The sequence below is a fragment of the Manis pentadactyla genome, chromosome 6, assembly GCF_030020395.1.
Source record: "Manis pentadactyla isolate mManPen7 chromosome 6, mManPen7.hap1, whole genome shotgun sequence".
NCBI lineage: Eukaryota > Metazoa > Chordata > Mammalia > Pholidota > Manidae > Manis > Manis pentadactyla.
In genome coordinates, this window is record NC_080024.1 from 70,727,752 (window position 1) to 70,742,429 (window position 14,678).

The window sequence follows — 14,678 nt, forward strand, 5'->3', positions numbered from 1 at the left end:
GTGTGTTTGTGATGTGTGTCTATATGTGTGTAGGTGTGTGACTCTTTATGGCACTGTGTCAATGTGCGTGAGTGCTCATGTGTCTGTGTGTGTGTGAGTTTGTGAGTGTGTAGGTGTGATTGGGAATGAGTGTGTGAGTGTGTATATGAGTGTGTCATTGTGTTTGTGTGTGTGTGTGAGTGTGTTTTTGTTTAGGTGTGTGTGTGACATTGTGTGAGTCTATGTGGGAGTGCATTTCTGTCTGAGTGTGTGTGTGTCTGTGTGTAAGTGTGAGAGTGTGTTAGGGTGTTTGTGAGAGTGCAGGTGTGTGAGTGGGAGTGAGTGAGTGAATGTGTATATGAGTGGGTGACTGTGTGTGTGCATGTGTGTGCCTGACAGTCTGAATATGTGGGTGTTTCTGTGTGTAGGTGTGTGAGTGAGTGTGTGACATTGTGTGAGTGTGTGTGTGACAATGTGTGAGTGTGTGTGAGTGCATATGAATCTGTGTGTGTTGGTGTGTGAAAAGGTGTGCGAGAGCTTGTGGCAGTGTGTGAGTGTGTGTGTTTGTGACATTCTGAGATTGTGTGTTGGTGTCTCTGTGTGTGTAGATGTGTGAGTGCAGCACTGTGTGAGTGTGTGAGTGGGAATGTGTCTGTGAGTGTGTGTGGGTGTGAGTGTGTTTTTTTTGAAATTCTAGTTGTGTGTGTGGGAGTGATTGTGTGTGTGTATATAAGTGTGCGTTTGTGTGTGAGTGTGTGTGATTGTGTGTATGTGTGTGTGACTATATGTGTGTGTGTCTATGTGTAGGTGCGTAATTGTGTGTGAGAATGTGGGTGCTTCTGTGTGTAGGTGTGTGAATGTGTGTGTGTGTTTGTGAGAGTGAAGTTGTGTGAGTGTTTGTGTGTGTGTGAGTGTGTATACGGTGTGTGATTGTGTCTGAGTTTTTGTGATTGTGTGTGAGAATGTGAGTGAAGGTGTCTGTGTGTATGTGTGTGAATGTGTGAAACAGTGTCTCAGTCTTCGTGATTTTGTGTGGGTGTGTGAGAGTGTGTGTGAGCGTTTGGGTGTAGGTGTTTCTTTTTGAGGGCCTTTGTGGTTAATATATGTGTGTGTGAGTGTGTGTGTGTGTAAGTGTGAGTGGGAGTGAGAGTGGGAGTGTGTGCACGAGTGTGTTGTGTGTGATTGTGTTTGTGGGTGAGTTTCTGAGCGTCTTTGTGTGCAGGTGTGTTTCTGACGGTTTTAGTGTGGGTGTGAGTGCATGTGACTCTGTGAGAGTGTGTGTGTGTAGTTGTGTGAGTGGGAGTGAGTGTGTGAATGTGTATACGATTGGGTGACTGTGTGTGAGTGTGTGTGATTGTGTGTGAGAATGTGTGTGAGTGAGTCTGTGTGTGTAGGTGTGTGATTGTGCCGAACTCTGTGTGATTGCGTGTGTTTGTGAGTGTGTGTGACAGTGTGTGTGAGTGTAGGAGTGTCTGAGTGCCTGTGTGATTTCTGTATGTGAGTGTGTGTGTGTTTGATGATGCGTTTTTTTTTGTGTGTAGGTGTGTTTGTGGGAGAGTGTGTTTATACGAGTGTGTGATTGTGTGTGAGTGTTTATGTCTGTGAGTGGGTGTGAGTGTGTCTGTGTGTGCAGGTGTGAGTGTGTCAGTATTTGTGAGTGTGTTTGTGATTGCATGTGAGCCTGTGTTTGTATGTTGGTTTGTTTGTGTGTGTAGGTGTGCGAGTGTGTTTGACAGTGTTTAAGGGTGAGTGCGTGTGTGTCTGTAAGTGTTTGTGTGAGTAGGTGAGTGAGTGTGTGTGACCGGGTGATTGTGTGTGTGAATGAGTGTGAGTCTGTGTGTCTGTGTGTTTGTGGGTGTGTCTACATGTGTGTAGGTGTGTGACAGTTTATGGCACTGTGTCAATGCGCGTGAGTGCTCATGTGTCTGTGTGTGTGTGTGTGAGTTGGTGAGAGTGTCAGTGTGATTGGTAATGAGTGTGTGAGTATGTATATGAGTGTGTCATTGTGTTTGTGTGTGTGTGAGTGTGTTTTTGTTCAGGTCTGTGTGTGACATTGTGTGAGTCTATGTGGGAGTGCATTTCTGTCTGAGTGTGTGTGTGTCTGTGAGTAACGGTAAGAGTGTGTTAGGGTGTTTGTGAGAGTGCAGGTGTGTGAGTGGGAGTGAGTGAGTGAATGTGTATATGAGTGGGTGACTGTGTGTGTGTGCATGTTTGTGCCTGACAGTCTGAATATGTGGGTGTTTCTGTGTGTAGGTGTGTGAGTGTGTGTGTGACATTGTGTGAGTGTGTGTGTGAGTGCAAGTGAATCTGTGTGTGTTGGTGTGTGAGTAGGTGAGCGAGAGCTTGTGGCAGTGTGTGAGAGTGTGTGTTTGAGACATTCTGAGCATGTGTGTTGGTGTCTCTGTGTGTGTAGATGTGTGAGTGCAGCAGTGTGTGAGTGTGTGAGTGGGAATGTGTCTGTGAGTGTGTGTGGGTGTGAGTGTGTTTCTTTGTGAAATTCTAGTTGTGTGTGTGGGAGTGATTGTGTGAGTGTGTATATAAGTGTGCGATTGTGTGTGAGTGTGTGTGATTGTGTGTGTGCCTATATGTGTGTGTGTCTATGTGTAGGTGCGTAATTGTGTGTGTGCAAATGTGTGTGATAATGTGGGTGCTTCTGTGTGTAGGTGTGTGAATGTGTGAGTGTTTGTGAGAGTGTAGTTGTGTGAGTGTTTGTGTGTGTGTGAGTGTGTATACGGGTGTGTGATTGTGTCTGAGTTTTTGTGATTGTGTGTGAGAATGTGAGTGAATGTGTCTGTGTGTATGTGTGTGAGTGTGTGGAACAGTGTCTCAGTCTTCGTGATTTTGTGTGGGTGTGTGAGAGTGTGTGTGAGCGTTTGAGTGTAGGTGTTTCTTTTTGAGGGCCTTTGTGGTTAATATATGTGTGTGTGTGAGTGTGTGTGTGTGTAAGTGTGAGTGGGAGTGAGAGTGGGAGTGTGTGTACGAGTGTGTTATTGTGTGTGATTGTGTTTGTGGGTTTGTTTCTGAGCGTCTTTGTGTGCAGGTGTGTGTGTCTGACGGTTTTAGTGTGGGTGTGAGTGCATGTGACTCTGTGAGAGTGTGTGTGTGTAGTTGTGTGAGTGGGAGTGAGTGTGTGAATGTGTATACGAATGGGTGATTGTGTGTGTGTGATTGTGTGTGAGAATGTGTGTGAGTGAGTCTGTGTGTGTAGGTGTGTGTTTGTGCCGAAATCTGTGTGATTGCGTGTGTTTGTGAGTGTGTGTGACAGTGTGTGTGAGTGTAGGAGTGTCTGAGTGCCTGTGTGATTTCTGTATGTGAGTGTGTGTGTGTTTGATGATGCGTTTGTTAGTGTGTGTGTAGGTGTGTTAGTGGGAGAGAGTGTGTATACGAGTGTGTGGTTGTGTGTGAGTGATTTTGTCTGTGAGTGGGTGTGAGTGTGTCTGTGAGTGCAGGTGAGAGTGTGTGACTATTTGTGAGTGTGTTTGTGATTGCATGTGAGCCTGTGTTTGTGTGTTGGTTTGTTTGTGTGTGTAGGTGTGCGAGTGTGTTTGACAGTGTTTGAGTGAGTGTTAGTGCGTGTGTGTCTGTAAGTGTTTGTATGAGTAGGTGTGTGAGTGTGTGTGACAGTGTGATTGTGTGTGTGAGTGCGTGTGAGTCTGTGTGTCTGTGTGTTTGTGATGTGTGTCTATATGTGTGTAGGTGTGTGACTCTTTATGGCACTGTGTCAATGTGCGTGAGTGCTCATGTGTCTGTGTGTGTGTGAGTTTGTGAGTGTGTAGGTGTGATTGGGAATGAGTGTGTGAGTGTGTATATGAGTGTGTCATTGTGTTTGTGTGTGTGTGAGTGTGTTTTTGTTTAGGTGTGTGTGTGACATTGTGTGAGTCTATGTGGGAGTGCATTTCTGTCTGAGTGTGTGTGTGTCTGTGTGTAAGTGTGAGAGTGTGTTAGGGTGTTTGTGAGAGTGCAGGTGTGTGAGTGGGAGTGAGTGAGTGAATGTGTATATGAGTGGGTGACTGTGTGTGTGCATGTGTGTGCCTGACAGTCTGAATATGTGGGTGTTTCTGTGTGTAGGTGTGTGAGTGAGTGTGTGACATTGTGTGAGTGTGTGTGTGACAATGTGTGAGTGTGTGTGAGTGCATATGAATCTGTGTGTGTTGGTGTGTGAAAAGGTGTGCGAGAGCTTGTGGCAGTGTGTGAGTGTGTGTGTTTGTGACATTCTGAGCATGTGTGTTGGTGTCTCTGTGTGTGTAGATGTGTGAGTGCAGCAGTGTGTGAGTGGGAATGTGTCTGTGAGTGTGTGTGGGTGTGAGTGTGTTTTTTTTGAAATTCTAGTTGTGTGTGTGGGAGTGATTGTGTGTGTGTATATAAGTGTGCGTTTGTGTGTGAGTGTGTGTGATTGTGTGTATGTGTGTGTGACTATATGTGTGTGTGTCTATGTGTAGGTGCGTAATTGTGTGTGAGAATGTGGGTGCTTCTGTGTGTAGGTGTGTGAATGTGTGTGTGTGTTTGTGAGAGTGAAGTTGTGTGAGTGTTTGTGTGTGTGTGAGTGTGTATACGGTGTGTGATTGTGTCTGAGTTTTTGTGATTGTGTGTGAGAATGTGAGTGAAGGTGTCTGTGTGTATGTGTGTGAATGTGTGAAACAGTGTCTCAGTCTTCGTGATTTTGTGTGGGTGTGTGAGAGTGTGTGTGAGCGTTTGGGTGTAGGTGTTTCTTTTTGAGGGCCTTTGTGGTTAATATATGTGTGTGTGTGAGTGTGTGTGTGTGTAAGTGTGAGTGGGAGTGAGAGTGGGAGTGTGTGCACGAGTGTGTTGTGTGTGATTGTGTTTGTGGGAGAGTTTCTGAGCGTCTTTGTGTGCAGGTGTGTTTCTGACGGTTTTAGTGTGGGTGTGAGTGCATGTGACTCTGTGAGAGTGTGTGTGTGTAGTTGTGTGAGTGGGAGTGAGTGTGTGAATGTGTATACGATTGGGTGACTGTGTGTGAGTGTGTGTGATTGTGTGTGAGAATGTGTGTGTAGGTGTGTGATTGTGCCGAACTCTGTGTGATTGCGTGTGTTTGTGAGTGTGTGTGACAGTGTGTGTGAGTGTAGGAGTGTCTGAGTGCCTGTGTGATTTCTGTATGTGAGTGTGTGTGTGTTTGATGATGCGTTTTTTTTTGTGTGTGTAGGTGTGTTAGTGGGAGAGTGTGTGTATACGAGTGTGTGATTGTGTGTGAGTGTTTATGTCTGTGAGTGGGTGTGAGTGTGTCTGTGTGTGCAGGTGTGAGTGTGTCAGTATTTGTGAGTGTGTTTGTGATTGCATGTGAGCCTGTGTTTGTATGTTGGTTTGTTTGTGTGTGTAGGTGTGCGAGTGTGTTTGACAGTGTTTAAGGGTGAGTGCGTGTGTGTCTGTAAGTGTTTGTGTGAGTAGGTGAGTGAGTGTGTGTGACCGGGTGATTGTGTGTGTGAATGAGTGTGAGTCTGTGTGTCTGTGTGTTTGTGGGTGTGTCTACATGTGTGTAGGTGTGTGACTGTTTATGGCACTGTGTCAATGCGCGTGAGTGCTCATGTGTCTGTGTGTGTGTGTGTGTGAGTTGGTGAGAGTGTCAGTGTGATTGGTAATGAGTGTGTATGTATATGAGTGTGTCATTGTGTTTGTGTGTGTGTGAGTGTGTTTTTGTTTAGGTCTGTGTGTGACATTGTGTGAGTCTATGTGGGAGTGCATTTCTGTCTGAGTGTGTGTGTGTCTGTGTGTAAGTGTGAGAGTGTGTTAGGGTGTTTGTGAGAGTGCAGGTGTGTGAGTGGGAGTGAGTGAATGTGTATATGTGTGGGTGACTGTGTGTGTGTGCATGTTTGTGCCTGACAGTCTGAATATGTGGGTGTTTCTGTGTGTAGGTGTGTGAGTGTGTGTGTGACATTGTGTGAGTGTGTGTGTGAGTGCAAGTGAATCTGTGTGTGTTGGTGTGTGAGTAGGTGAGCGAGAGCTTGTGGCAGTGTGTGAGAGTGTGTGTTTGAGACATTCTGAGCATGTGTGTTGGTGTCTCTGTGTGTGTAGATGTGTGAGTGCAGCAGTGTGTGAGTGTGTGAGTGGGAATGTGTCTGTGAGTGTGTGTGGGTGTGAGTGTGTTTCTTTGTGAAATTCTAGTTGTGTGAGTGGGAGTGATTGTGTGAGTGTGTATATAAGTGTGCGAATGTGTGTGAGTGTGTGTGATTGTGTGTGTGCCTATATGTGTGTGTGTCTATGTGTAGGTGCGTAATTGTGTGTGTGCAAATGTGTGTGATAATGTGGGTGCTTCTGTGTGTAGGTGTGTGAATGTGTGAGTGTTTGTGAGAGTGTAGTTGTGTGAGTGTTTGTGTGTGTGAGTGTGTATACGGGTGTGTGATTGTGTCTGAGTTTTTGTGATTGTGTGTGAGAATGTGAGTGAATGTGTCTGTGTGTATGTGTGTGAGTGTGTGGAACAGTGTCTCAGTCTTCGTGATTTTGTGTGGGTGTGTGAGAGTGTGTTAGAGCGTTTGAGTGTAGGTGTTTCTTTTTGAGGGCCTTTGTGGTTAATATATGTGTGTGTGTGAGTGTGTGTGTGTAAGTGTGAGTGGGAGTGAGAGTGGGAGTGTGTGTACGAGTGTGTTATTGTGTGTGATTGTGTTTGTGGGTTTGTTTCTGAGCGTCTTTGTGTGCAGGTGTGTGTGTCTGACGGTTTTAGTGTGGGTGTGAGTGCATGTGACTCTGTGAGAGTGTGTGTGTGTAGTTGTGTGAGTGGGAGTGAGTGTGTGAATGTGTATACGAATGGGTGATTGTGTGTGTGTGATTGTGTGTGAGAATGTGTGTGAGTGAGTCTGTGTGTGTAGGTGTGTGTTTGTGCCGAAATCTGTGTGATTGCGTGTGTTTGTGAGTGTGTGTGACAGTGTGTGTGAGTGTAGGAGTGTCTGAGTGCCTGTGTGATTTCTGTATGTGAGTGTGTGTGTGTTTGATGATGCGTTTGTTAGTGTGTGTGTAGGTGTGTTAGTGGGAGAGAGTGTGTATACGAGTTTGTGATTGTGTGTGAGTGATTTTGTCTGTGAGTGGGTGTGAGTGTGTCTGTGAGTGCAGGTGAGAGTGTGTGACTATTTGTGAGTGTGTGTGTGATTGCATGTGAGCCTGTGTTTGTGTGTTGTTTTGTTTGTGTGTGTAGGTGTGCGAGTGTGTTTGACAGTGTTTGAGTGAGTGTTAGTGCGTGTGTGTCTGTGTTTGTGTGAGTAGGTGTGTGAGTGTGTGTGACAGTGTGATTGTGTGTGTGAGTGCGTGTGAGTCTGTGTGTCTGTGTGTTTGTGATGTGTGTCTTTATGTGTGTAGGTGTGTGACTCTTTATGGCACTGTGTCAATGTGCGTGAGTGCTCATGTGTCTGTGTGTGTGTGTTTGTGAGTGTGTAGGTGTGATTGGGAATGAGTGTGTGAGTGTGTATATGAGTGTGTCATTGTGTTTGTGTGTGTATGTGAGTGTGTTTTTGTTTAGGTGTGTGTGTGACATTGTGTGAGTCTATGTGGGAGTGCATTTCTGTCTGAGTGTGTGTGTGTCTGTGAGTAACGGTGAGAGTGTGTTAGGGTGTTTGTGAGAGTGCAGGTGTGTGAGTGGGAGTGAGTGAGTGAATGTGTATATGAGTGGGTGACTGTGTGTGTGCATGTGTGTGCCTGACAGTCTGAATATGTGGGTGTTTCTGTGTGTAGGTGTGTGAGTGAGTGTGTGACATTGTGTGAGTGTGTGTGACAATGTGTGAGTGTGTGTGAGTGCATATGAATCTGTGTGTGTTGGTGTGTGAAAAGGTGTGCGAGAGCTTGTGACAGTGTGTGAGTGTGTGTGTTTGTGACATTCTGAGATTGTGTGTTGGTGTCTCTGAGTGTGTAGATGTGTGAGTGCAGCAGTGTGTGAGTGTGAGTGGGAATGTGTCTGTGAGTGTGTGTGTGAGTTGGTGAGAGTGTCAGTGTGATTGGTAATGAGTGTGTATGTATATGAGTGTGTCATTGTGTTTGTGTGTGTGTGAGTGTGTTTTTGTTTAGGTGTGTGTGTGACATTGTGTGAGTCTATGTGGGAGTGCATTTCTGTCTGAGTGTGTGTGTGTCTGTGTGTAAGTGTGAGAGTGTGTTAGGGTGTTTGTGAGAGTGCAGGTGTGTGAGTGGGAGTGAGTGAGTGAATGTGTATATGAGTGGGTGACTGTGTGTGTGCATGTGTGTGCCTGACAGTCTGAATATGTGGGTGTTTCTGTGTGTAGGTGTGTGAGTGAGTGTGTGACATTGTGTGAGTGTGTGTGTGACAATGTGTGAGTGTGTGTGAGTGCATATGAATCTGTGTGTGTTGGTGTGTGAAAAGGTGTGCGAGAGCTTGTGGCAGTGTGTGAGTGTGTGTGTTTGTGACATTCTGAGCATGTGTGTTGGTGTCTCTGTGTGTGTAGATGTGTGAGTGCAGCAGTGTGTGAGTGGGAATGTGTCTGTGAGTGTGTGTGGGTGTGAGTGTGTTTTTTTTGAAATTCTAGTTGTGTGTGTGGGAGTGATTGTGTGTGTGTATATAAGTGTGCGTTTGTGTGTGAGTGTGTGTGATTGTGTGTATGTGTGTGTGACTATATGTGTGTGTGTCTATGTGTAGGTGCGTAATTGTGTGTGAGAATGTGGGTGCTTCTGTGTGTAGGTGTGTGAATGTGTGTGTGTTTGTGAGAGTGAAGTTGTGTGAGTGTTTGTGTGTGTGTGAGTGTGTATACGGTGTGTGATTGTGTCTGAGTTTTTGTGATTGTGTGTGAGAATGTGAGTGAAGGTGTCTGTGTGTATGTGTGTGAATGTGTGAAACAGTGTCTCAGTCTTCGTGATTTTGTGTGGGTGTGTGAGAGTGTGTGTGAGCGTTTGGGTGTAGGTGTTTCTTTTTGAGGGCCTTTGTGGTTAATATATGTGTGTGTGTGAGTGTGTGTGTGTGTAAGTGTGAGTGGGAGTGAGAGTGGGAGTGTGTGCACGAGTGTGTTGTGTGTGATTGTGTTTGTGGGTGAGTTTCTGAGCGTCTTTGTGTGCAGGTGTGTTTCTGACGGTTTTAGTGTGGGTGTGAGTGCATGTGACTCTGTGAGAGTGTGTGTGTGTAGTTGTGTGAGTGGGAGTGAGTGTGTGAATGTGTATACGATTGGGTGACTGTGTGTGAGTGTGTGTGATTGTGTGTGAGAATGTGTGTGTAGGTGTGTGATTGTGCCGAACTCTGTGTGATTGCGTGTGTTTGTGAGTGTGTGTGACAGTGTGTGTGAGTGTAGGAGTGTCTGAGTGCCTGTGTGATTTCTGTATGTGAGTGTGTGTGTGTTTGATGATGCGTTTTTTTGTGTGTGTGTAGGTGTGTTAGTGGGAGAGTGTGTGTATACGAGTGTGTGATTGTGTGTGAGTGTTTATGTCTGTGAGTGGGTGTGAGTGTGTCTGTGTGTGCAGGTGTGAGTGTGTCAGTATTTGTGAGTGTGTTTGTGATTGCATGTGAGCCTGTGTTTGTATGTTGGTTTGTTTGTGTGTGTAGGTGTGCGAGTGTGTTTGACAGTGTTTAAGGGTGAGTGCGTGTGTGTCTGTAAGTGTTTGTGTGAGTAGGTGAGTGAGTGTGTGTGACCGGGTGATTGTGTGTGTGAATGAGTGTGAGTCTGTGTGTCTGTGTGTTTGTGGGTGTGTCTACATGTGTGTAGGTGTGTGACTGTTTATGGCACTGTGTCAATGCGCGTGAGTGCTCATGTGTCTGTGTGTGTGTGTGTGTGAGTTGGTGAGAGTGTCAGTGTGATTGGTAATGAGTGTGTATGTATATGAGTGTGTCATTGTGTTTGTGTGTGTGTGAGTGTGTTTTTGTTTAGGTCTGTGTGTGACATTGTGTGAGTCTATGTGGGAGTGCATTTCTGTCTGAGTGTGTGTGTGTCTGTGTGTAAGTGTGAGAGTGTGTTAGGGTGTTTGTGAGAGTGCAGGTGTGTGAGTGGGAGTGAGTGAATGTGTATATGTGTGGGTGACTGTGTGTGTGTGCATGTTTGTGCCTGACAGTCTGAATATGTGGGTGTTTCTGTGTGTAGGTGTGTGAGTGTGTGTGTGACATTGTGTGAGTGTGTGTGTGAGTGCAAGTGAATCTGTGTGTGTTGGTGTGTGAGTAGGTGAGCGAGAGCTTGTGGCAGTGTGTGAGAGTGTGTGTTTGAGACATTCTGAGCATGTGTGTTGGTGTCTCTGTGTGTGTAGATGTGTGAGTGCAGCAGTGTGTGAGTGTGTGAGTGGGAATGTGTCTGTGAGTGTGTGTGGGTGTGAGTGTGTTTCTTTGTGAAATTCTAGTTGTGTGAGTGGGAGTGATTGTGTGAGTGTGTATATAAGTGTGCGAATGTGTGTGAGTGTGTGTGATTGTGTGTGTGCCTATATGTGTGTGTGTCTATGTGTAGGTGCGTAATTGTGTGTGTGCAAATGTGTGTGATAATGTGGGTGCTTCTGTGTGTAGGTGTGTGAATGTGTGAGTGTTTGTGAGAGTGTAGTTGTGTGAGTGTTTGTGTGTGTGTGAGTGTGTATACGGGTGTGTGATTGTGTCTGAGTTTTTGTGATTGTGTGTGAGAATGTGAGTGAATGTGTCTGTGTGTATGTGTGTGAGTGTGTGGAACAGTGTCTCAGTCTTCGTGATTTTGTGTGGGTGTGTGAGAGTGTGTTTGAGCGTTTGAGTGTAGGTGTTTCTTTTTGAGGGCCTTTGTGGTTAATATATGTGTGTGTGTGAGTGTGTGTGTGTAAGTGTGAGTGGGAGTGAGAGTGGGAGTGTGTGTACGAGTGTGTTATTGTGTGTGATTGTGTTTGTGGGTTTGTTTCTGAGCGTCTTTGTGTGCAGGTGTGTGTGTCTGACGGTTTTAGTGTGGGTGTGAGTGCATGTGACTCTGTGAGAGTGTGTGTGTGTAGTTGTGTGAGTGGGAGTGAGTGTGTGAATGTGTATACGAATGGGTGATTGTGTGTGTGTGATTGTGTGTGAGAATGTGTGTGAGTGAGTCTGTGTGTGTAGGTGTGTGTTTGTGCCGAAATCTGTGTGATTGCGTGTGTTTGTGAGTGTGTGTGACAGTGTGTGTGAGTGTAGGAGTGTCTGAGTGCCTGTGTGATTTCTGTATGTGAGTGTGTGTGTGTTTGATGATGCGTTTGTTAGTGTGTGTGTAGGTGTGTTAGTGGGAGAGAGTGTGTATACGAGTTTGTGATTGTGTGTGAGTGATTTTGTCTGTGAGTGGGTGTGAGTGTGTCTGTGAGTGCAGGTGAGAGTGTGTGACTATTTGTGAGTGTGTGTGTGATTGCATGTGAGCCTGTGTTTGTGTGTTGTTTTGTTTGTGTGTGTAGGTGTGCGAGTGTGTTTGACAGTGTTTGAGTGAGTGTTAGTGCGTGTGTGTCTGTGTTTGTGTGAGTAGGTGTGTGAGTGTGTGTGACAGTGTGATTGTGTGTGTGAGTGCGTGTGAGTCTGTGTGTCTGTGTGTTTGTGATGTGTGTCTTTATGTGTGTAGGTGTGTGACTCTTTATGGCACTGTGTCAATGTGCGTGAGTGCTCATGTGTCTGTGTGTGTGTGTTTGTGAGTGTGTAGGTGTGATTGGGAATGAGTGTGTGAGTGTGTATATGAGTGTGTCATTGTGTTTGTGTGTGTATGTGAGTGTGTTTTTGTTTAGGTGTGTGTGTGACATTGTGTGAGTCTATGTGGGAGTGCATTTCTGTCTGAGTGTGTGTGTGTCTGTGAGTAACGGTGAGAGTGTGTTAGGGTGTTTGTGAGAGTGCAGGTGTGTGAGTGGGAGTGAGTGAGTGAATGTGTATATGAGTGGGTGACTGTGTGTGTGCATGTGTGTGCCTGACAGTCTGAATATGTGGGTGTTTCTGTGTGTAGGTGTGTGAGTGAGTGTGTGACATTGTGTGAGTGTGTGTGACAATGTGTGAGTGTGTGTGAGTGCATATGAATCTGTGTGTGTTGGTGTGTGAAAAGGTGTGCGAGAGCTTGTGACAGTGTGTGAGTGTGTGTGTTTGTGACATTCTGAGATTGTGTGTTGGTGTCTCTGAGTGTGTAGATGTGTGAGTGCAGCAGTGTGTGAGTGTGAGTGGGAATGTGTCTGTGAGTGTGTGTGGGTGTGAGTGTGTTTTTTTGAAATTCTAGTTGTGTGTGTGGGAGTGATTGTGTGTGTGTATATAAGTGTGTGTTTGTGTGTGAGTGTGTGTGATTGTGTGTATGTGTGTGTGACTATATGTGTGTGTGTCTATGTGTAGGTGCGTAATTGTGTGTGAGAATGTGGGTGCTTCTGTGTGTAGGTGTGTGAATGTGTGAGTGTGTTTGTGAGAGTGAAGTTGTGTGAGTGTTTGTGTGTGTGTGAGTGTGTATACGGTGTGTGATTGTGTCTGAGTTTTTGTGATTGTGTGTGAGAATGTGAGTGAAGGTGTCTGTGTGTATGTGTGTGAATGTGTGAAACAGTGTCTCAGTCTTCGTGATTTTGTGTGGGTGTGTGAGAGTGTGTGTGAGCGTTTGGGTGTAGGTGTTTCTTTTTGAGGGCCTTTGTGGTTAATATATGTGTGTGTGTGAGTGTGTGTGTGTAAGTGTGAGTGGGAGTGAGACTGGGAGTGTGTGCACGAGTGTGTTGTGTGTGATTGTGTTTGTGGGTGAGTTTCTGAGCGTCTTTGTGTGCAGGTGTGTTTCTGACGGTTTTAGTGTGGGTGTGAGTGCATGTGACTCTGTGAGAGTGTGTGTGTGTAGTTGTGTGAGTGGGAGTGAGTGTGTGAATGTGTATATGATTGGGTGACTGTGTGTGAGTGTGTGTGATTGTGTGTGAGAATGTGTGTGAGTGAGTCTGTGTGTGTAGGTGTGTGATTGTGCCGAACTCTGTGTGATTGCGTGTGTTTGTGAGTGTGTGTGACAGTGTGTGTGAGTGTAGGAGTGTCTGAGTGCCTGTGTGATTTCTGTATGTGAGTGTGTGTGTGTTTGATGATGCGTTTTTTTTTGTGTGTGTAGGTGTGTTTGTGGGAGAGTGTGTTTATACGAGTGTGTGATTGTGTGTGAGTGTTTATGTCTGTGAGTGGGTGTGAGTGTGTCTGTGTGTGCAGGTGTGAGTGTGTCAGTATTTGTGAGTGTGTTTGTGATTGCATGTGAGCCTGTGTTTGTATGTTGGTTTGTTTGTGTGTGTAGGTGTGCGAGTGTGTTTGACAGTGTTTAAGGGTGAGTGCGTGTGTGTCTGTAAGTGTTTGTGTGAGTAGGTGAGTGAGTGTGTGTGACCGGGTGATTGTGTGTGTGAATGAGTGTGAGTCTGTGTGTCTGTGTGTTTGTGGGTGTGTCTACATGTGTGTAGGTGTGTGACAGTTTATGGCACTGTGTCAATGCGCGTGAGTGCTCATGTGTCTGTGTGTGTGTGTGTGAGTTGGTGAGAGTGTCAGTGTGATTGGTAATGAGTGTGTGAGTATGTATATGAGTGTGTCATTGTGTTTGTGTGTGTGTGAGTGTGTTTTTGTTCAGGTCTGTGTGTGACATTGTGTGAGTCTATGTGGGAGTGCATTTCTGTCTGAGTGTGTGTGTGTCTGTGAGTAACGGTGAGAGTGTGTTAGGGTGTTTGTGAGAGTGCAGGTGTGTGAGTGGGAGTGAGTGAGTGAATGTGTATATGAGTGGGTGACTGTGTGTGTGTGCATGTTTGTGCCTGACAGTCTGAATATGTGGGTGTTTCTGTGTGTAGGTGTGTGAGTGTGTGTGTGACATTGTGTGAGTGTGTGTGTGAGTGCAAGTGAATCTGTGTGTGTTGGTGTGTGAGTAGGTGAGCGAGAGCTTGTGGCAGTGTGTGAGAGTGTGTGTTTGAGACATTCTGAGCATGTGTGTTGGTGTCTCTGTGTGTGTAGATGTGTGAGTGCAGCAGTGTGTGAGTGTGTGAGTGGGAATGTGTCTGTGAGTGTGTGTGGGTGTGAGTGTGTTTCTTTGTGAAATTCTAGTTGTGTGTGTGGGAGTGATTGTGTGAGTGTGTATATAAGTGTGCGATTGTGTGTGAGTGTGTGTGATTGTGTGTGTGCCTATATGTGTGTGTGTCTATGTGTAGGTGCGTAATTGTGTGTGTGCAAATGTGTGTGATAATGTGGGTGCTTCTGTGTGTAGGTGTGTGAATGTGTGAGTGTTTGTGAGAGTGTAGTTGTGTGAGTGTTTGTGTGTGTGTGAGTGTGTATACGGGTGTGTGATTGTGTCTGAGTTTTTGTGATTGTGTGTGAGAATGTGAGTGAATGTGTCTGTGTGTATGTGTGTGAGTGTGTGGAACAGTGTCTCAGTCTTCGTGATTTTGTGTGGGTGTGTGAGAGTGTGTGTGAGCGTTTGAGTGTAGGTGTTTCTTTTTGAGGGCCTTTGTGGTTAATATATGTGTGTGTGAGTGTGTGTGTGTGTAAGTGTGAGTGGGAGTGAGAGTGGGAGTGTGTGTACGAGTGTGTTATTGTGTGTGATTGTGTTTGTGGGTTTGTTTCTGAGCGTCTTTGTGTGCAGGTGTGTGTGTCTGACGGTTTTAGTGTGGGTGTGAGTGCATGTGACTCTGTGAGAGTGTGTGTGTGTAGTTGTGTGAGTGGGAGTGAGTGTGTGAATGTGTATACGAATGGGTGATTGTGTGTGTGTGATTGTGTGTGAGAATGTGTGTGAGTGAGTCTGTGTGTGTAGGTGTGTGTTTGTGCCGAAATCATTGTGATTGCGTGTGTTTGTGAGTGTGTGTGACAGTGTGTGTGAGTGTAGGAGTGTCTGAGTGCCTGTGTGATTTCTGTA